Consider the following 24,699-nt stretch of genomic DNA (forward strand, 5'->3'; position numbering starts at 1 on the left):
ATTATTTTTACATCCAGAGCGGATTTCTGACAGATGACATGAAATCCTACGCTTGAGTTTATTTATAGTCTTGCCCACATAGAATGCATCACATTCATTGTACTGTGCCATTTAAATTACTTTTGTAGTGCTACAGTCATGCCCTACACTGGTTTTAATTATCTTTTTTAAATAAGGGAAATAAAAACTATCACCTTGCTGTATAGTTTCACATCTTTTAGTGCTTTTCTCATATGGTCTAGGTTTAAATTCAACAAAACTTCTAATGTTCCTGGGCTTCCTATAAACAAATGATGGGGCTTCACCTAAGATTTTAATCAGAAAAGGGTTGCCTGTGACAAAGTCCCAGTTTTCTTCAATAATATTTTTGATACTATGATAATCCAAAGTGTATGTCAGGATGCAGCTATTTTTGCATTTGTTATTCTCTGTGGAATTACTTAACATTTTTCTACTGGAGAGGTTTAGTGAAGGTGCTTCAGTCCTTTTCAGTTCTATAATGGGTTCCAGGATGTTTTTTAACATCTGACTTTCATAGCCTCTCCCTAGAAATTCATTCTCTAAGTTGTTCAGGTTTCTCAAAAATGGTTCCATCTCTGTGGTAATTCTAGCTAATCTATAGCCTTGGGAACTTCACTACATTATACTTGGTTTTTGTAGGATGTAGACTTTTACTGTGGAGTAATAACTTAACCAAAAACAAAGTGCCCACAAATTACCACATAGGTGGTAATCCATTAAGTACAGAAGAAGTAATTAGGGACCTGGGGACCCAAGTTGATAGCAATCTCTCATTTGACAACCACGTGGCCAAAGTGGTTAGAAAAACATTTTATATAGCCCACCTAATCATGAAGGGATTCACATCTAGATCAGGGGAGGTCATCGTGCCTCTTTACTCATCCCTCATCAGGCCCATAATTGAGTACAATGCCCCTTTTGGGATGTACCTTACCAGATACCTGCAGCAACTGGAAAGACCCCAAAAGTACCTCACCAAGAGGATCAAAGGGCTCAAACAGATGCCATATGCTGCCCAGTTAAAGAAACTCCAGCTCTACTCAGTGGCATACCGCCTGTTCAGAGGCGATCTGTGCCTGACGTATAAAGCCATGTCCAACCCGGAATTAATGGACATGCTGCACCTCAGAAAATCCAAATCCCATCGAGCTACGCTCGAGAGACTTGAACCTCAGCACTGAAATAAATAGGACATGCTGGAGGGACAGATTCATAACCCAGAGGCTCCCTTCACTCTGGAATAAAATCCCAGTCCAGGTTAGGCAGAGTCCCTCATTGACTCTCTTCAAGAGGAATCTTGATGAGTGGATGGGAGATCATAGGTTTACCCCGGGTATCGCTTCTGTGTCACTGTTAGACAGAGGCACAGTATACTAACCTCGAAAAAGGGCATAGCAAAATAAATTTAAAATGGGTGGCGAAAGCCAAACACATTTTGGCTAGGCTTATAAATGCCCTAGGGCAGATAGCCTAGTATGAACCTATGAACCCTCTTTGATTTTCTGAATAGATCAGTGGTGATTCTGTTATTGTTGGCGTCCTTAGAAATCTGCATGTCTAAGAAAGTGGTTGAAGTACAGCTATGGGAAGAGGTAAACTTCAGCAAGGGGGTTGTTTGATTGAGGTAAGTGATAAAATCTCCAAGCTGCAAGGTGTCACCTTCCCACACAATAATGATGTCATTAATAAAACATAAATAGCATGTGATATGCTGCATCTAGTCTATGTTTAACACAAAGTCCTCCTCCCATTTGCCCAGGGCTATGTTAGCTATGCTGGGAGCCATGGCAGCCCCTATTGCTATACCAGTTTTTTGTTTATAGTGTTTGCCATTGAAAGTAAAGAAATTGAAGTCCAGTACAAGATTAATGAACTTGCTTAACCTTTGCAGTTGTGCCTGTGTACCCTGATTATGTTTCTTAAAAGACTCCATAGCTGCTGCTATACAGTAATTGTGAGGGAGCACTGTGTATAAGGATTCCACATCAATAGTTAATAAAATACTCTCAGCTTCCACTGTAATGTTTTTTATTTTCTTCAAAAAATCCATTGAATCTCTTATGTATGACTTATTCTTTTCTGCTTCTGTTGTACTAATGAGCACCAATTTGCATTTGAAACTTTTGACAGTTTTTCTTGTGCAAGTATTTTTCTTTCCTCTAATTTCTGTCTTTATCTTTTTATATATCTTCTGTCCAGAAATTTTGGGCTTCTTGCATAATAGCAACAATAAATAATTTTTTTCTTATCCTAAAACATCCGCTCATCTTTATGCTCTTTTTTGGCCCATCAGTTTTTGTGGATAACTACTTCCTGCTACAACAGGGAGGCCATCCTCCCCCTGAGCCTGGCCTAACCCCATTGTAGTAATGTTTCTGTGTCTCAAGGATTCTATACTGACATTTTTTGCAGTCCTGGCACCAATGCACCTTCCAGGATTGGGCACTATTTTATCCTGGGACTTGGCACCCAGCTGTCTTTTTTTTAACCTGCTTCTCTCCATGATATATGCGATATAAACTACAGTCTATATATCTGTGTCATTTTGGTGAGATTTTGTAAAACTCAGGGTTCACCTTGTGAAGGTACTCACCAAGAATTGAGGATGAATTCAATTCCAGCAATACTACTCCTCTCCTTTGCTTGATGATTTTGTCATCTCTCCATTCGGACCTAGTTCTTATCCAGTTAGAGTGGCCTGAAGCAGGGGAAGGCTGTTAATGAATATATAAATAGAATGATACCTTGGGGTACAGATACTCAAACTAATAGAAAGGAAGATTTTGAAATTCCCATTCTCACAGCAAGAGGTTCTCCCGTTCGATTCTCGGCTGGAGCGCCTTTTGTGTGGAGACTTCATGTCCTCCACGCGGTTGAGTGACATTAAAGACATGCAGGTATATGCGTGCATGAATGGGTGTGCCTTCTTTGAAGGTTGGGCATTGGGCTGGCAACTCAGCACCGTAAAAATCCACTGCCAATCATTAGTGGACTGGAGTTCCGCTGTGGCGGTCCCTAACTGGGAAAAGCCGAAAGACATTACACAAGACCTATTATTAAGGTCGATTTCAAACTACTTGATTTGTCAATCAGGGACATTTTGTTAGGGAACTACTGAGTATGTGTATTAAAGCCCTTAGACAAACCAAGGACTACAGAGACAGCATCTTTCCTACTCTTTTGAATGGTCTTGATAAATGAGGAGGGGGCTATATCAGTGCTATGATGAGAGTGAAAACTGTAGTGATAGGAAATTATTAGAAAGGAGGTGTTGTGGGAGTGGTGAGTGAATACATTTCCCCAAATATTTTAGGGAGAGAAGAAAATATAGTAGTGCATCTAAAACTGGATGCATCAGTGGCAGTTCATCTGTGAATTTAAAATTATTTTTAGATGATGGGGTCATATGGCTTGTTTGTAGAATTATTGATAAAAATAATTACTGCAGACATTCTATTATCTTGTGTCAGCATGACATATTTGGAAGGGGGAGGATATCCGCTGCAAGAACAATAGTTTGTTTAAATGGGAATGTGTGTTTTTGCTGTATTGAGACACATTGCAGTGTTATTAATACTTAGACCTGGTATTAATGATGTGACAATATTAAAGAAGTATGCATTAAATGTGCAAGACCTGTGCAAGTCAGCTTCAGATGATAATAGATTTGGTTGTCTCAACTTACATGGTGTAGATCAGAATGCAAGTGAAGTGTGCTGCATATTTAAGAAGCATATCAGGGCTGTATGTGTATGTATAAATTCCAGACACATACAATCCCTACTGCCATTTTGTAAGAGCAGCCAAAGTGAGACCATCCATGATCGCAGTTGTTAGTTCGTATATATAAGTCACTTAAGTTAAAATCAGTAAACTTCTATAGTGATGTGTTTCTATAAAATAAAGCTGCTTGAACAAAACCCACAGATTCTTCTATTGTGTCCAAAGTAGGAGTGCAACACCTGGTTTAAGGATTTTCTTAATGGGGCTCAGAAGTGCTTAGGATAATGTTTTTATTGTTTGCAGAATTGTGTGGTTTTTTTTTCTTTTTAAAATAAGGTGAGTGTTTACAGTATTGCTAAGGATCAGTAAGACTGATTGCTATACTGAGTTTTATTGGCATGCCAGGTTTTCCAGGATTTATCTGATCTTATGAGGTGCTTGAGAATTTATGGATTGCTATGAGAAAGGATTGGCTTGAACTCATTTGACTTAATGGAACAAGGCAATCTGGAAAACAATGGAAGATGCAAATGAATTTTTAATGGCTTTATCTAATGGTATTAAGTTTACCATGTTCCTGTTGTATAGTTTTATTGGATCAATAAAAGTAACTAGGCTAAAGACAGAAATATGATGTTTAAGGGTTTCTAATATGGATATGGACACATATTATAAGGTGGGTGAAGGTCAAACTATCTGGTAGAAAACTAAAGAATTTTTGCATTGGGAAACTTGGGAATAGCTTTCAGATATAGGTCAGTTGGGCATTAACGAAATATAGAGTGGCTACTTTACCAGCCATCTTTGTTAAATGATCTTAATGGAAGAAGCAGTATTCTTACACTACAACTTTTTCAAAAGAAATGGTTGGTTTCTGCCCTGGTCAGAAACCCTTAAGAGGCACAAATGGTACCTCAGGTGATTTTCCAATTCAGAGTATGTAAAATAATGGCATTTATGTAAGTATTTGTGGCCAACACTTCATCTATTTAACTGAGTGGATTGAGTTGCTTGTAGTATATGTGTGTGTTTATTTGTATTTGCAGCAAGAAACTAGAATATGCTATTTTCAGCACTCACAGAAGGACATTTTTCATCTCTCCAGAGGATATTCATGGTCCCTCAACATTGGAGGATGAAGCAAATCAGAACACCATACCCCCTGCCCTCCACATTTCCAGAAAATGTGTGCCAACCTGGTTTCTAAGCCTTTAGCATACATCTTCAGCCTATCACCTCCAGAATTAATCATCTCTTCGGTTCAAACATTCCCTCATAATTCCTATTACGAAAACCATGTTAGCCACATTTCCACAAGACTTTTATCCAATATACATTCGTTAACCTGTGATAAATACATTCAATAAATAACATTATTCTCAGCATAGTTCCCAATAGCTTATCTTGCCCTACCGCACTGCTTGTACTATATCCTCTCCTACTCAGGCCCCTCCCCAACAATAACTTTAAATCATTCATAAGCAAAACTCCCTCTTCCTTTCATCCCTGCAATCTTTTCTTCTGTACTACAATCAGATAAATATTAATCTCTCATCGCTTTCTTAGTAATATCTCAACCTTATACTGTTTACACCCCGTACACTCAATTTCTCTACATTCATACACAATTAAAATATTCACTGTTAGCAGACCCCTCTCACCAAATAAATTCATTCTCATTCATATTAATATTCTCCTAACCAATGCTCAAAAACTCACACATCTCAAATTAATTAAATGGCTACAAACAAAACATAACTATTCACTTTAACTTCGACTATTCCCAAATAAAAGCTTACTACTCTCCATCTTAGCAACATCCTCATCCTCTATCTTTCAAAAGCCTTTATTTCTCACATTTCTGAAATACGTTTCTCCTACATTTCCTCATACCAGCATATTCTGCTTGCATACTTCACATCCTATCAACATCCATTGCCCTCACAATTACAATAGAACTTCTAAATTGTATCCTTGAAGCAAAATACTTCTGAATCTCATCCTATTTGTATCATCATGACTCAGATATCTGGCTGCTCAAGTCCAGTTATTCAAAGAAACAACCATTTACACAAACTGGTTATTAAACACAAAATTAAGAAAAACTGCCTCTACCCATACCATCGTGCCTCCATAACCATAAGACTTAATGGTACCATCCACCCAAACTCAGGTCTACCACAGCATATTCTGTCACCAGACGGCATACCCCTTGCAGATCCTTTACCACTACCACATCACCCACAATCCCACCCTGGTCTTCATATAAACCATACCGGATTACAAAGTATTTACAACAAAATCCCTGAACTGCATGCATGGATAGCGCTATATATTCCAGATATCTTAGTTGCCACAGAAACCTGGCTCAGCCAGGAAACAAAAAATGAAAAAACCTACCCTTCCAGGCTATAATATTATTTGATTTGACAGAACTAACAAAAAGGCTGGTACTGTCATTATTTTCTACAAAAACATAGAAGATATATCCCATTTCCCTCTTATCCTGCCAGCTTTCTGTAACTCAAAAGTCCTGCTATGCTAAAACTGAACCCTCAGAAAGCGAACACAATCGTGGATATATATTTACCCTCAAGTAACTATGCTAACACACTGGAAGATATTTACTGCTGGGCAACCTAAAAAATTCCTCATTAAACCATAATATTGGGTGATGTTAATATAGAATGTTAAGTTGTCAGTCTCGCCTTCATTCTTGCTGGATGGGTTCGGAGCCGATCCTCGGCTCCAACTCGGCCAATACTAAAGCTCGAGAGCTATTTCCACCGGCTCGAGGCTCCCCTATATCCCACTATGCTAGGCTGTAAATACCCAGATCTTGTTTGCCGCTTTAGCTATGAGGTGCTTGTTTCTACTGGCTCTGCAGGTTAGTGACTTTTTATAGTTGTAAAACTTCAAAATCCCCTTATTTTTTTCTTAGAATAGTTTTCTTAATAGTTTATTAGTTAACTATCCCTAGTTTCCTTCGGGTTCCCCTAATTGTTTTTCCCATTTATGCCCTGTTAATTTTCTTAGGCCTTCGGGCTCTGCTCTCTTCCCCTTAGTCATACTTATTGTGGGAGTGGTTGGATTATTTTCCCCTTTCTTAACAGGTGTGTCTGTGTGTATGTCTGTGTTTCACAGTTTTTCTTTGGGATGTCTAAAGATTCTAAGGTCTCAGGCTTTAAGAAGTGTGACTCCTGCTATCAGAAAATGTCTCTGTCAGACGCTCACACTTCTTGTGTATATTGCCTGGGACCTTTGCACCTGCAGGGCTCTTGTTCTGTCTGCCATGCTTTCAATCCAAGAGTCCTGCAGGAACGCAAAAATAAGTTGATACTTCGAGGCTTATTAAAGCCTGAAGGCTCCCTGACCAAGACCGAGTCAGGAAAACCTTCCAAGCCTTCCAAGGCGTCGGCTCCAGCTTCGGAGACGTCCGCTGGTGGCTCTAAGGCTTCTTCGACATCGACTCCGTCTGGAGCCAATGTTTCTAAGACTAAAACGGTTACCTCGGCTCCGGCTGGAGCCGAGAGATCCGAGACTCAGATGGCTCCGATAGTTTTGTCGGAGCTATCTACTAGAAAGAGGTCTAGATCCCCATCCATTGGCTCTATCCACTCGGCCCCGGGATCTCCACTATTATCTGAGAGGAGCCATAGGTCCCACTCCTCTCGGTCCTCCAGACTGTCCGACCATGACTTAGAGAGGGTGGTGAGCAGACTTCTCAAGTCCCAGGCATTAGCCCAAATACTGCATAGACCTACCCAATGGTCAGTGGCTATACCCATCCCTTCCTCAGTTCCTCCTCCGATTCCAATGAGTTCAGAGACGGAGCTTCTCGGAGCCGTGACTGTCAGTGCATCGGAACCGATACTTCCTCTTTTGGCTCCGTCGTTGGCTCCGATCTCCTCTTTGTAGGGATCTGGGTGCTGGACTTCCCTTGTTGGCTCCGAGGGGGCGAGTGGCATCGGACCCTTGTCCAAGCCTGTTCTCCCTCTTGGAGCTTCGGTGCTGGTGAGCTCGGCCCCGACATTGGCCTCGGAGCCATCCCTTTCTGTGCCGGGAGGAGTCCTCATCTCTTCGGAGTGAGGATCTTTGGCCCCGCCTGATCGGGGCACCTTCGAGGTCATGCGGAGCATGCTAGACCCGGTGTCTGCTCCATGGTCCGCTCCCTCAGCTCCTCCCTCTACAGTGCCTGCGAAGGTCTCTACCCACCCTCTCGTCCCAGACTGTAGAGAGCCAACGTCTCAAGTTTCCCCACTGGGAATATCCTCCTCTTCCGAGGCTTCTCCTGATCCTTCAGGGGAACCCCCTCAGAAGAAACAATGCAAGAGGAAGCATATTGACTCCCCCGAGTCTATCACCTCTGATACCGACTTGGATGAGTCTGAAGGGTCCCCACGGTCCTCCTCTGAGGATGTCTCCTTTTCAGACATTCTTGAGATCCTTAAACAGAGGGGGAACTGGTCCACCCTTAACCCTTCAGAGGACGAGTCAGTCTACCTTGAGGCTTTTGGCTCTCGCCCTTCCACCTCCTGGGTATCTCCTCCCTTTGACCCCCTCATGGAAGTGGTGGCAAGGAAGGCGTGGACAGCCTCTGATACGGTGGAACCTACCCCATGAAGGCCATCCAAGTTTATTACAGCTCCTAAGGACAAAGAATTCTTATCCAAGGGCATCTCTGTTGATGCTATGGTGCTGGCCTCAGCCACTAAGAAGGAATTAGCTGATCCTTCGGTACCTATCCATCCTCCTAATAAGGAATCTAGGACTAGGGATAGGTACAGTAAGCGGATGTTCTCCTCAGCGACCTTTGCTATACGTTCGCTGAACTACTTGTGTCACTTCACCCATCTTCAGAGAGACATGATCAAGGAAATGGGTGATGCTTTGCAGGATCCAACAACTGAGGGGTTTCGAGACAAAATGAAATCCCAGCTGGCAACCCTGAATTCAATCGTCAACTCTTCTATGCGGCTTCTTTCTTATGCGGCCGATGCAGCGAGTAGAGCCGCTGGCACAGGTGTAGCTTTACGACGTCACGCCTGGATGCGGCTTTGTAACTTTGCGGACTCTTTCAAGGCATTCTTCACCAATTCCCCTTTTGATGGTACAGCGTTGTTTGGACCTCAGGTGAAGGACACGTTGACTAGGTGCGAACAGGATGGCAAGACTCTCTCTGCCGTGGGAGTCTGGTTTTATACCCCTTCCAGACCGTATCCCAAGGGTCAGAAGGGGGGGGGAATGTGGTTCCGCAAATCACAGGGAGTCTCGCCTGATGCATGTAGTCAGTTCCCCTCTAGAGGCAGAGGGGGGAACAACAATAGACACCACCCTAGGGGCAGGGGGGGTCCGCAGAATCAAGGTAGCAGAGAGACTCTCTCTGACAAACCTTTTCAGCATCCCTGAGAAGCTGCCCGACTGTCCACCTTCGGAGGCAGTCGGGGGAAGATTATCACTGTATCCAGAAGCCTGGCTTTCCCTCACTCAAGACAAATGGGTACAGTCGATTATATCCGAGGGTTACAAAATTCCCTTTGTCCACATCCCATTCCAACCAAAAGGGCCCCTTCCAGACGTTCCACCCAGTTTAAGGGAGCAAGCAGCGCTAGAAATATCAAAGCTGCTGTCAAAAAGAGCTATCCAGCCAGTCCCAGCAGACCAGCAAGGATCTGGAATCCACTCCAAATTCTTTTTGGTTCCAAAAAAGACAGGGGACTGGAGACCAATATTGGATCTCAGCAGACTAAACAAATCTGTAAACAAAACAAAATTCCGGATGGTCACGCTTCAGTCCATTCTACCCTTCTTGGGTCAGGACAATTGGATGTGCTCAACAGACCTTCAGGATGCATACTATCATATCAAGATGCACAGATGCTCCAGAAGGTTCCTCCGCTTCCGGCTGGGAGCCAGTCACTATCAGTTCAGAGCCCTGCCCTTTGGTCTCACTACAGCCCCCCGAATGTTCACCAAATGTATGGCAGTGGTCACGGCTAATCTGAGACGACAAGGATTCCAGGTGTTTCCATATTTGGATGACTGGCTCCTTACCACTACCACCAGGCATCAACTTCTCGTATCCAGAGACTACACCATTCATACTTGTCAAGCTCTAGGCATTTCCATAAATTTCAAAAAATCTGCCTTGTTGCTTTGTCAGGCTATTACCTTTATAGGTGCCACCTTAGACACAATTCATCTTTCCGCAAAACTAACAGAGCAAAGAGTATCAGATATCTGCAAGCATGTTCACATTCTTCTTCAATGCGACAGGATCAAAGCCAGATTTGTCTTGAAGGTTTTAGGTCTCATGGCAGCTGCCATTACACTTCTTCCCCTAGCACGCTTTCACATGCGGATCCTCCAGTGGATGCTGTTTTCTCAGTGGTCCTTCCAACAGCTCCCAGTGTCTCACAGTATTCTGCTGACCCAATCATGCAAGAAGCATCTAACTTGGTGGATGACCTCCCCTCAAGTTCTCCAGGGCAGATCATTCGCCCCCCCCCTCCGGTTGCCACGGTGACAACAGATGCCTCCCTGATCGGGTGGGGGGTGGGCATTGTCAGGGCAGGACAGTCCAGGGCACATGGCAACCTATCGAAAGCCATCTGCACATAAATGTCCTGGAGATGAGAGCAGTACTTTTAGTGCTGCAAGCCCTTCAGCACTCTCTTCCCACCGGGACTATTGCAATTCAGACAGACAATATGTCTGTAGTATGGTACATCAACAAACAGGGCGGAACCAAGTCTTATCCCTTATGTCGAGAGGCACTCAGACTTTGGCAGTGGGCGATCTCATCTCAGCGGTTTCTGATAGCAACGCACATCCCCGGGAAGTCCAACGTGATAGCGGACAAGTTGAGCAGGGCCATACTCATACCACATGAGTGGTCTCTCAAACAGTCAGTGCTGGAAGAAATTTTTCAGAAATGGGGCCGACCTTGTTGCGATCTTTTTGCTACTCTCCAAAACAGCAAGTGTCATGATTTCTTCACCCTCTTTCCCCTACCAGGTCAACCCGCCAGGGACGCTCTAGTCCACGATTGGCTCCGGGGACTTCTGTATGCCTTTCCCCCCTTTCCACTGATCTCTCAAGTAATTCAGAAAGCTACCGCATTGAGAGTCGACATGATCCTCATTGCCCCTTACTGGCCTCGTTAGATATGGTTTCCGTTCCTTCACCAGTTTCTGTTGGAGCAGCCTTGGCATCTGGATCCAGTGCCAGATCTTTTGACCCATCAATCAGGTCAGCTGCACCACTCCCTCCCATCTCTCAACCTCACAGCGTGGTTGCTCCGTTTCCTACCCTAGCCAGGCTTCCTTTAATTTCCCATTCGGTCCGTAACATCCTTATAGCTTCCCACAAGTCTTCTACAAGAAATATTTACAATAGCAAGTGGAAACATTTTTCCTTCTGTGCAGCAACTAATAACATAGACCCTTTCACTGCACCTATCCAGTCTATACTAGACTTCCTGGCAGAACTTTTTTACTCAGGTTCTTCTTCGTCTACTATTAGAGTACAATTGGTGGCTATATCTAATTTCCATGTAGGATTTTCAGACTCCAGCATCATGTCCCATAAACTTTGCAAAGCCTTTCTAAAAGGTATCTTTTTGCTCAAGCCCCCAATTAGAGTCCCCCCATCTCAGTGGGACTTAAATTTGGTTCTAGCCTCCTTGATTCTCCCCCCCTTCGAACTGGCCGCTTCCTGCTCTCTGAAATTGCTTTCATGGAAAACCCTTTTTCTAGTAGCCATAACATCTGCTAGACAGGTATCTGAACTTCATGCTCTTTGCTGTCATCCTCCATACTTAGTTTTCCACAAAGACAGGGTGTCCCTACGGACCAACCCTTCCTTTTTACCAAAGGTTTCTTCTGAGGTGAATCTGAATCAGACAATCGACCTTCCAGTTTTCTTCCCTAATTATTCCAACAAGGCAGAACAAAAGTTATATTTCCTAGATGTTCATCGCCAGCTTCGCTATTATTTGGATAGGACTAAACAGTTTAGGAAGTCTAACCAGCTATTCCTATCCTATGCGGAAGGCAAGATAGGCCTTCCAGTTTCCAAAGTGTCCCTTTTGAGATGGCTGGCCTCTGTAATTTCCTTCATTTATGAACTCAGACACCAAAAGCTACCATCACGACCTAGAGCTCATTCAACCAGAGCGTTAGCTATGTCTGTAGCATTTCAAGACAGACTGCCCATAGATTCCATCTGTCAAGCAGCTACATGGGCTTCTCCTCATACCTTTATCTCACATTATAAATTGGATATGGCCTCCAGAAACCGGGCTAACTTTGGTTCCACCGTACTCAAGAGTCTGTTCCGATGAGCCACCCAGGATAAGGGTGCTAGGGACGCGGTCCCATCCAGCAAGAATGAAGGCGAGATTGGCAACTTAACATTGAGAAGTTATGTACCTACCATAATGTTCCATGTTAGTTGTCTTCTTCTCGCCTTATTTCTTGCGTCCCACCCTCCATCCCCCTAGCCTGGACAGGCCGAGAGGATCCTTGGGATCTTTTATCTTCCACAGTGTCAACCACCTCTATTGCCCCTGTTTGATAGTTCTACAGGTAGTCTTTCTATAGAGGTGGATTTCCCTTTTCTCTGTCTCCAGGAGACCAGCACTGCTATTCTTTCAGCTGTCAAACGAGATCTGGGTATTTACCGCCTAGCATTGTGGGATATAGGGGAGCCTCGAGCCGGTGAAAATAGCTCTCGAGCTTTAGTATTGGCCGAGTCGGAGCCGAGGATCGGCTCCAAACCCATCCAGCAAGAAAGAAGGCGAGAAGAAGACAACTAACATGGAACGTTATGGTAGGTACATAACTTCTCATTTCCAAATGACATGATTTGAAAATCCAACAAATAATATACACGTGAACTTGTTCTCCCAACTTAATAACCACACAACTAAATATAACAAAAAAACTACAGCCAGGCAATCAACCCTACAATGGATCCAAACACCCTCTCAAAATGAAATGTCATCCCATGGCACTCTGCTAAACAGGCTAAGTGATCACTTACCAATGTACACCATAAGGTGCCCAAGCAACAGCACCAAAACTCATCATTACAGCCTGGTAAGAAAACTAATTTCCATGAAAACTTTTATTAATATACTACATCTTCTTAACTTGTTGTTACTAAAGACACTCCTCACAGATGTTGCTACTACTGAGTTCAAGAAAACCTTCGTAGGTTCTCTAAACACACAGGCCTCTCTCAGAATAAAAAGAATGAAAGTCAGGGCTGCCACATGGCTATCCATAGAAGCTAAAGAGCTCATGAAACAGAGACAGAGCACTGAAGGTCTGGAAAAAAATGAAAATGCATAGCTCTCAATTTACCAACATATAGACAACTAAAATACTTAACAAAACAACTTATCACCAAAGATAAGAAAGCATATAACTAATCCAATCAAAACACACACACTTTATACAAAACTGTTCTGGTCCTCAACCAACAAACTTAAATCTGGAACAAGCTGCATAGCCAACACTAAACGCACAGAAAAAAAATGATACTATAGCCAACCAATTCAATACCAACTTTATACAGACAGCACAGTCATTAACCAACCAGGTGAATAATTAAGCTCTTCATGTCCCAGATCAGATAACCTCCCATCAACATTTCTCCTTCCAAGCAGTTCCCATAAGTACCACCAAAAAAAATAACACCTCCTGCAACTGCTCCTAACGATCTCCTTGGAGAAGATCTTAAAACGGCAGCTGATGGCACTGAATATCCAGTTTTAATTCTGATAAGTCATTCCATATCTAAAAATAAAGCCCCCTTACTCTGGGAAAATCATTCCAATGGAGCAAGGGTTGGAATCAATACAGATCTTTCAAACTATAGGTGAATTGCCAGTTTAATTGCCCCTATCAAAAGTAGAAAAAAATATTCTTTTGCAACTTCTCAAGTATCTAACAGTTAACTAGCTTCTGTATGCAACCCAGCAAAGCTTCTGCCCTTGTCACTGCACAACTACTGCTTTACTGAATGTTAATACTGTCAAAACTCAAAGAAATTCCAGAAGCCTAGTCTCCACCATCTTCTATGACTTATCAGAAGCTTTGATACTGTCTCCCACCAGAAACACTTTAATAAACTGTTAGGGCTCATCAACTTTTCACTGCAATGTTTCCAGAGCTGCCTCTCAGAGTACAAACAGTTAAATGAAAAAATGATTTATCTTTCTTTTTTGCCTGGTGTCCCACATAGATCTAGAGTAGTCCCCATACTTCTCAACATATTCATCAATTAACTCTACACTGCTACAAAAAGTCCTACACACTGATGATTTGACCCTAATTTGCTTTGCCAAGGCTCTCTGTACACTGCAAGACCCTATACAACAATCCTTATAAATGAAAACATAACTAAATAATTCACAACTACTACTAAACCCTTTAAAACTGTTCTTTACTACAAGGCACATCTCTAATAAAAGAACTGTATTCACTATTGGTGTCAATAACACCATGATAAAACAAGCAAACTGCACAAAATTACTAGATGTCATCACAGACGACCAGCTGAAATTCAACCGCAATGCATCACACTTGGTAAAAAAGCTCATTAAAAACTAGATACATTATGCAGAGTAAAAAAATATATAATATGCACACACACACACACACACACACACACACACACACACACACACACACACACACGCACATATATAATATGGCTCTAGATGATTGTCACTGTTGAAGTGACATGCCAATCCCATGTAGAAAAATGGGAAAAGGGGTTGAGGATGGATGGATGGATATATATATAGGTTTACTATCAAAAGGGTGATCGACTATGGCCGAATTGGAAACATTTTAAAATACCAAAAAAAAAAAAAAATGCACACTAGCATTCACTGTTGTGGATTCAACATTTTGAATGCAGATCGCACTGTAGTGGGGATCAGGAAATGTACCCTTTCCCTCACTGTAATGCAGTCTCGGAGTTATTTGCAGAGGGTGTGGGGGTGCAGGGGGGCTTGCCCCCTTGCAAAACGTTCGTTGCTCATGACCGGAAGTGTGATATTTTCTGTAAAGTTGACATTCCCAAGAATTACGCGTAAGTTGCACCTTAATGTTTTATTGGGAAACCAGACTGATATTAATAGTGACTTTAGTCTAGTGTTTTTAATCCACTCCTAAATAGCACCATTTCGTTTTTTGAAAAACTATGTGAATTGGACATAAGATGTGCATTAAACAAACCTTTAGACCAACATTAACAGATATAACATTTCTATGAATGAAAGAAATGCTTTGAATTTGTTAAAAACATATAAGATAAGAGTATTAAAACCTGATAAAGGTGGATGTCTGATATTTATGAATGAAGCTGACTATGTGAATAGAATGTTGACTATTTTCCAAACTGCTGCATATGTTCAAGTCTCTTTGAATGAGTTTAATGGTGCCTACCAGTGAATTAGGTCTCTTATCAATGATTTATTAATTGAGTCAAGGATTGATGTCAATACTTTCAACTATTTTAATATTGTTGCCCCTGTAACCCCGTGATTTTTGGTTTGTCCAAGATTCACAAGGACTTGAGAAATCCGCCATTCCGCCCTTTTGTGGATAGGAGGAAATGCATTACCTATGTGTGTGCTAAATTTGTGGACTCAAAATTAAAGAAATACCTGAAAGAAGAGTCACAAATCTGTTGTGATTCTTGGGATTTTTAGCCACCCTGGATTCTTTGGAATTTAATGCTAGCTATAATTTCCTAACTATGGATGCTAGGGATTTATACATGGTCATCCCATAGAACACTGGTATTGGGTGGATCAGAGAAATTTTGCATAAAAAGGGTGCCCCTGGTAATGAGATAGATTTAACGGAGTTCTTGCTTGATGTCATTTTATCTAACAACTTTATATTATTCAATGGAGAATATTATTTTCAGAAAACAGGGGTGGCGATGGGGTCTCCATGTGGGGGGAGCTTTGCCAATTGCATAATGGCTTATTTGGTGGAAACATTTTTATTCAACAGTAACTTGTTTAAAGAAAGGGTGTATTGGTACATCCGATTTTTGGATGACATTTTTTTCATGTTTAAGGGTGATTATAATGTGGCTTCTACCTTTGTGGATTTTATATCTGGGTTTACTAACTTCCTCCAATTTACCTTTGAATTTGGTTCTGAAAGCATTTCCTATTTGGATGTATTGTTAACTAAAGACAGACCAAATGCCAGATATGTGGCTAGAATATTTAGGAAGGCCGTGTATTCAATATAACCTTTTTACATTTTGAAAGCTCCCACCCATTCTACCAGAAGAAGGCTGAAGTAAAGGTGCAGCTTGTGAGGGCTGCCAAGATGATCACTTTAAATAGTGAATTTCTATTAGAATGCGAACATCTGAAGCATATGTTCTTAAGTACAGCCTACCCTCTTGATCAACTGGAACAAGTTATAGCTGAAGGAGTGGCAAAAAGAGACACAAGTTACTTTAAACCAATCCTTAATGGGAGTGGTAATACCCCTGCAATAGGTGAAACAGATGGGGTAAGTGTTGGTTTAACTCAACCACTTACTAATAGATATGACTATTCTTTGAAGTTTATTACCCCTTTTTCACTTGATGCTAGTCTACTTAGAGACATTTTGGTCAAAAATTGAGTGGTCCTTTTAGAGGAGCCTTTAAACAGACAAAAAAATTACTGACTCTCCAGGTGTAATTTTTAAACGTGGTTGTAACATAAAAAATATCTTTGAGAGAAAAGAAAATGTTACCATCTTTAGGACAGGGATGTCTAAATGCGGTAGATATAACTTTTGTCAATACATAGAAGTGACGAATAGATTTTGCATCAACAACTATACCTATGCCATCAAAGGGAAATTTAATTGTGAGAGTCCTGGAGTTGTTTATCTTGCGAAGTGAAAATTTTCCTGGGTTTTACATTGGTAAAACCGAAAGACATTTTAGACAGAAAGTCTATGAACATCAATACAATATCAGTAGGAAAACAATATAAATGCACTAGCAAGACATATTATGGAAAATGGTGGGCATCAAGTTCACTATTTAATAATTGAGCAAGTGAAGAAAAATGTTAGGGGTGGCCCATGACCCCTCCGACTGGAGCAAAGAGAACTCTATTGGCAGTTGAAATTGAATGCCTATGTTTACCCAGGACTGTATGAACAATGCTCCTTGAAATGTATTTTAAAGTTAAAGGCATTAGAAAGATGATTGTTGGCTTTATGAATATGCATCCCTGTAGTTAATGTGTACTAATCATGAATAGTTTTTATTTTGAACTGCTCTATAACCATTAAATTTCTATATGGTTAGTTTTAGTATATTTAGGTATTATATATAGTGAATTTTTGGAAGTATGTTACTTAAATGTAAGATGTATTTTATGATGGCATAACTGTTTTCTTATTTAAGGTCTAATGCGTTCTATAAATTTGTCTGAAGAAGTTCATGTGCTGACTGTGAATGAAAGTGCCAAAGAAACTGTTTTGGGAGATAACCACTGCCTTGGTTTATTTATTTTCTCAGTTTGGTTTGTGTTTAACTTTGACATTCCCAAGATGTCGAGTTTCCTGAAATACCTTGTTCAGTCAGATTTTGATAGTAAACCTATATATATATATATATATATATATATATATATATATATATAGTTTACTATTGTTTGTTCAAATGTTCAAATGGCAAAACATTTGCCGTTCGAAACAACGAAAAGTAAACCTGAACAGAAACATTCTGACCAGCCACAATGTCGACCCAAATGATCGACACATTTGAGTCAACATTGTTACCAAAAGCATCACGTAATAGCCCTATAGGAGGTGATGTAAATCAGACTCCTATATGACATATCACGTGCGCCCTCCACACCCCCACTACTAATATATTCCAACTCCGAGATCACACTACAGTGGGGTTATGGATGAATTTTCAATCCCCACTGTACAGCGATCTTTGTGCAGATAGTCGAATACACTTATGCGAATGCACTACTACATTCGCATAAGTGTGTTTGACTATCCCATCCATTTATGTTTTGTGAACGACATTCTGATTTTTGGCAGCAGAGCTGCCGACAGACTGTCGTTCTCACAAACCATAGTAAACTATATATACATATAAACACACACACACACACACACACACACACATATATATATATATATATATATATATATATATATATATATATATATATATATATATATATATATATTTCTCATCTATTATCTCTTTAACAAACTTACCAGTAACCTCCTCTAATGCTAAGTGTTGCTCATCCACTAATCCCTCAGTGTATTTCACACTGTTAATATGTATGTAATCTACTTAGCAAATGCATTTGTAACTTTTAATGCATATTTGAATGCCTGTTCATGTATATTAGTGGATGTCTGTTTAAAATGGTGTGTAACATGGCTTCCACTGAAAACGTTTTTTTTTTTACTAAATCCAGTTGGATAAACCCAGTAAACAAAAGCAAAATAAAATAACTCTTTGAATACCTATTCAATTATGATCTAATAGGCTCACAACATGGATTAAAAAGTGGGCAGAACATCACTATAGCCATCTGAATTGTGACCAATAAAAGCTTTTCTTTAATATAAAAAGGGCTGGGCTAACAGGCAACTTTCAGAGACTTATGTGAAACCTTTAAATCTGCAGATCACACAGTTCTAAACTAAACAAACTTGGATTTTGGTCAAATACTTTACCCTTGTTTTAAAGCTATTAGATAGAACCTTTCTAAGTCTGTAAGATAACTTGTATACAGACATGGGTGGTGGCTTTTCCAGAGTCATCCTTGTGGGTTCCAGCACAGGTCCTATATTATTTTCTCTATTTATTAATGACATAAATACCATCCACCTTTATAACATAACCTTGTATGCCAAAGACATTATCCTTTACAGAAAGGGACTCTCTCCAATATTAGTTCCAAGCTTCACCTTAAACTTCTCTTCCTAATGTAGCTGGATAGCAAGCAACAAACCAACTCTGCATTTCTCCAAGGCAGCCTCCATGTTTTTAGAACCACAACACAAACTCAGTTCAACAACCCCACCCCCTTCAAAATAAGAAAACCAAACAGTAAGTCAATTTCTAAGCAGTTCATTCCATCTCAAATCACTTTACAAGGAAGCTAGACATGCCCTTGCTGAAGAAGTTTTTATACCTAGGTTAGACTATACACTGCATATTATTTCCTGGCACTCAGCCCATAATGCAAGCAAAATTCTAACAGCCATAAATTCCATCTGTAGCTCTTTTAATGACTCCCACATGTAGAACACAAGTGTGTTATATTACAGGTCATCTGCTTTCCTATTACAACATGATGCACACTTTCCTTCATCACTTATATATTAGTAAAATTGTAATCCAGAGATTTTTTTATGTAGAAAACTATAAATCAAATCCTCCCCAACAGTAGTGAAGTAAGACTAACAAAGCCTCCCCATCAATGTTGAATTAACACTAATAAGATCCACTTTCAGACTTGCATCTGGTAGAAAAAGCTTCAGCAATATTCTCTCTGCTAACTGGTACAACCTCCACACAAAGCTCAGAATGCGGACTATTCCTTTTTCAGGAAAAAGTTAGTAGAACATATTATACCAACATATTGGGTTCACCTACATTTGCCTGCTGCATAACTCTAAATCATTTAACCAGACAGTGTTTCTTGGTCACTCTGACAAGGGGGATACTTTATCCCATTGAACTTACCAGTTAGCAAATATATAAAATAAAACAAGCAAAAAACTTACAAAGAATCCCTTCTTTTGACATCTTTAAACCTGGCTGTATTCACCAAGGCTGACTCTGTAGGCAAGCAAGCATTTTTTCCCTAGTGTCACCAATAAAATAAATAACACCTTCAGGACAGTCTTGAAGAGATTCCAGGATACACACGGCTTTAAAATAAGCTTATATTTGTTCTTAGAACACCTGATCGTTATTTCTTAATAAATGTACACCATTCTAAAAAATGGACTAATTAACTCTGAAAAAAATAAGCAACACAATGGATCTTTGGCAATCATACGTCTTTTTTGAAGTTTCTTCTAGAAATAGTTCTATTATTGCAATTAACATTTTTTTTCATAACTACACTGGAATGTGGCGTGCAAAAAATGCCAAAGTTGGTTTATTTATATAGTACCTGTGGGACACAAAAAGAACAAATTAGATTCAGTTGACTTTTTGAGAGCTTTGCGTTGCTTCTGCTGTAACCTTCCAGACATTAAGTTCCATATTCATGAGCAGCTGCATTGTCTTTTCTAGCAACTGTGGGAATCTTTATTAGGAGTAACCGACTCAGATGGATTTAAATAGTCAGAGATGAAAGCTGTGCTTGGCATGCATTCATTCATTAAATGTATTGACTTCTTTGAAACCTGAAAGGCAACGGATTACAGAAGGCCAGATTTAACTAGTCAAAGATAAAGAATTAAAAACTGTTAAACACAGTAAGCTTACTTTTGCCCTTAAAGGGAAATTATCAGGAAGAATGACACTGGCATGGAACAGGAATTATCCACCGAGTTGCACACCTAGGAAACCATCCACTTAAGACCTGAACATGTATTTCAAGTATTCATGCAAGCTCATTTTTAAGATAATAAATGTGTATGTGTATATATATATATATATATATATATATATATATATATATATATACACACATACACACACACACACACACACACACACACACACACACACACACACACACACACACACACACATACTTATTTAGGCGGTGCAGTGGTTAGCATTGTCTTCTCACAGCAAGAGGTTCTTTGATTTGATTCCTTGCTGGGGTGCCTCCTGTGCATAGTCTAATGTCTTCTCTGCATTCGCATGAGTTTCCTCCCACATTCCAAAGACGTGTTTGATGAGTTTCTCCCCGGGCCACTGCTGAAAATGGGCTCTGTCCCAGTCAGACTTTCCCAGTAAACAAATGTTGAATATCTATATCTACAGCTATATCTATATCTATATATGTATAGATATAGATGGGTCTATGTCAGATGATTGAGGTTCCAAAAACTCAAACATTAAAAAAAAAAAAAAACACAAAAATCTACCTTCTTTACATTTTTGCATGGGGCAAGCTCCCTGCACCCCACACTCTCCATTAAAAAACTTCAGGTTTTCAAAAACTCAATCATATGGTTTTGAACTTATGAATTTTGCATTTCTGAAAAGTTGATCAGCTGATAGCAACCCATATATATGCACACACACACACACACACACACACACACACACACACACACACACACACACACACACACACACGCACAAACATTTCTGTAAATTACCTTTCACTTTACTCGTGCAGAAATACAGATTATGCTGTATACACAAAAAAGACAGTGTATATTATGGGAGGTATGAATACAAAGAAAATGTTATTTTAATATGTTTTTAAAAATGATACTATGACAGAATGAATCCTAACAGATATATATCTAGCAAGCATCCAAGAGCTTTCCATTATCAAATGGATTGTGTGCTGTAGCAATGCAGTTTACCAAATGATGCCCTCCATTTTGTTACATTAGTGCAGTGTAGGAGGAATATAGGAAGACCTTGATTACTCATAACACTTAATTGGCCAGTTTGTTTCAGAGCTGTTGCTTTTATGACAGTCTGTCATTTATATGCCAGTGTGGGTTTTCATTCATATTCCAAGTACATTCATAAAAGCGGTGGTACTCTCAACTGTCCATATCTGTGAGTACACATCATGTCTGTCCTGCAATGGATTAGTATCACACTAAAGACTAAATACTGGACTATACCTATAACCTGCCATGTCAGAACCTGTCCCCACTGTGACCCTGTGTAGGAGAGACTGGAATTTGAAAAATAAATGAATGAATGTGAATCTTTACCTAAAATGTGCACTGCTATAACATTTCCTTTAAATAAGCTCAATCCTGCAATGATCGTGGAATGTTACCATTTTGTTTTCTCCTAAAATATGACTTTACATAACTTATTACAGATGACAAGAGAACAGAACTAATTTTTGGTACATCATTTTAATTCATGCAGGTATATGTCAAACAGGTCTAATGAAAGCCACTTTCTTATTTCTCAAGCTGGCAGGGAATATAATATTATAGCAAGCTCTTCTGCCTTTGAGGGAAACACTCTAATTATAACCGCAGAGACCACAGTCCACCTAATGGCTTGAGCCCTTTTGCAGCTGATGGTGGTAAGACAGAAATGACTAGGCTCAATTTTGCTTGCATCTCCTAAGTAAGGAGGATGCACATGTTTGCGGGCATAATGATCAAGACGAAATCCCCAGTGGAAACTAGGAATCACACGAATGTGCTTATGAATAAAGAAGGCAGGATCAGTTGATCATGTTACACATATGCATGACATACACCACAAAATCTGTCTACATGCAAACACTTTTGTTGGAAATGATAATGTATGAAGAACAAGGGCTGAAAAAACAAAACAAAACAATAAAAAATAACATAACCTTACTCAGAATCTCAGAGCTATTCCCAGTATGCTTTTCACTTACTCTCTCAGAGAATTAATAGGCCACAGGGCTCTGAACCAGGTAGAATGAACAAGTCAGTAATTTTGCTTGAGAGGGTAAGCCTCATTGTCAGATAAATAATAAAGAAAATGGATGGATACATTAAAATAGATTATGACACTATGTTTTGCATAACGAATGCTCTTGTGGAGATAGTCTGCAAGAGATTCTATGTTATGCTTGGCCTTTATAACTGAATGTATAATCTACAGCTAGTTGGCTAGCATATGGGCCTTGTTCTCATCTGCAGTACTGATAAATTGGGTTGGTACCATTTCCCTGTCTTTTAGAAGTTCAGCTCGAGGAGGGAGATGTTAATGTTGTAGCTGGTACAAATTTCTGTCACCCAAATGGGAGGGTTTGTCTGAGCTCACTCACAGAAAAACGTTTGCTTACTGGGCTCAGGAGGTTGATATACTGCTCACCTCTTATTGGCACACACCTTGACCTAATCCCAGTACCCTATTATACTAATCAGAAAAGGTGACTGATGCTCAGAACATTGAATCTAAATGATGCCAGATGGCCCATCAAAGCTATTAGACTTAGACAACACAAAGGTAGTGTTGCAGGTTCATAGATTTATATTAGGCTAATGACGGCTAGGGTTGTTACAAGCCTAGCCAAGCAACCCACCCAATTTTTGTCCCTGATTTCCTTTGATGTCTATATGGTGGGCTATGTTAGTAAAGAGGTAGATAAAGGTTATATGAGGGGAATATGTTAGTTCGTGATACTCTCGACCTCTGTTCATCAGAGATATAGGGGCCAGACTGGGGACCAGACCTGGGTATTTTGCTCACTTTCTCCCTCCCTCTCTCTTATAAGTTTGTGTCATCTCAGGGTTGGTATGTTTACCTCTCTCTTTCTCTCTCTCTCTCTCTCTCTCTCTCTCTCTCTCTATATATATATATATATATGTGTGTGTGTGTGTGTGTGTGTGTGTGTGTGTGTGTGTGTGTGTGTGTGTATTTATTGACACAGACAGGTGGTCAACAGGTGTGCAAGATAGACAATCCTCTGGTAGGGGAATATTTCCTTTACCCATGGATTGTGCAATCTCGGATTTAATTTATATAGTTCATAGAGGGTGTGTGGGGTGCAGAGGGTTGATGCCCTGAAAAACATATTTTATTTGTTGCATGCTCTGAGGCTCTTTCTTGCCACATGTGTGGTAATGTGTTGATGCTCATTTGTCGACCTTTTGCTGTTGATGTTTTTGAGGTTGACGTATGGGCTACTCAACTAAAGTAAGCAGACCCATATATACTATATACTATATATAATGTTATCATGGAGTTTAATCAATCCCAAAAGATCAATCAACAAAAAAAAAAAAAAAAAAAACATGTTGTATGCAGAGGGGCAAGTACACAGCACCATGCACCACCACTTGATACTTATCATAGCCGCAGGGAAAGCAAACCCTACACCTGTCATACTGTGATCTCCCATATGCAAATGTTGACATTCTTCTTTTATTTTTATTTAATATTTTTGCAAATATTTTTTATATTTTTTAGATATTTGCAAAGTGAACCTATTGAATAAATGCAAAACTCTCCAAAAAGGGGAAAAAAAATATATATATATATATATATATATATATATATATATATTTTTTTTTTTAACATTTGTTGTCCAGGATGGTCTGACTGGAGAGTAAGTGTTCATTTTCAGCAGAGTCTTGGGGAGAAAAGCTCCAAAACATAGTAGAAGAAGAAGAAGCATGCAGTTACATTAGCATAAGATACAAAGTTACAAATTGTATAGAGATGAGAGAAAAAAATAAGACAGAGCATAGATAAAAAAGTTACAGGTGGATGTCACAGTATAAGGATATTTCAGATGACAGCAATGTGTATTTCATTCTGATCATCCAAATGCTCTGGATTATGCGGAACGCTCCACATTTAATGACAAGCGAAGCCACTGTTCCGCTGTTGCGCATTCTGATCGGTTTGTGTACCACAATTACTGCCAATCGGCATCACGGTATACAAACCAATACATAGCTGTGCTGCCCTTCCACATTACACAGCACTGGCTGTGCTCTACAGTTTTTGACTGGCTCGTACACTGCATTTAGAGCCAGTCGCAAATGCAGTGTATGAGCTGATCAAGTAACAAGTTTCAGGACAGGAGCCAATGTGAGCTCCCCAATACAGATCAATCACGTTCTGCTGTGGATTGAAGATGTCGGGACTGGAACTCGGAAGCCAGGAGAGGAGTCAGTAAGCTGAAGGGACTTCAGGGGTCTTGCTTTGGTGGATCAAGATTGGTCAGACAGTCACTAGAAGGCTGAGGTTTGTGTTGCTGCCTGCTGGACAACCGGGGCTGATCAG

This window comes from Protopterus annectens, chromosome 7.part0 (assembly GCF_019279795.1).
Source record: "Protopterus annectens isolate FY-2018-M chromosome 7.part0, PAN1.0, whole genome shotgun sequence".
Lineage (NCBI taxonomy): Eukaryota > Metazoa > Chordata > Ceratodontiformes > Protopteridae > Protopterus > Protopterus annectens.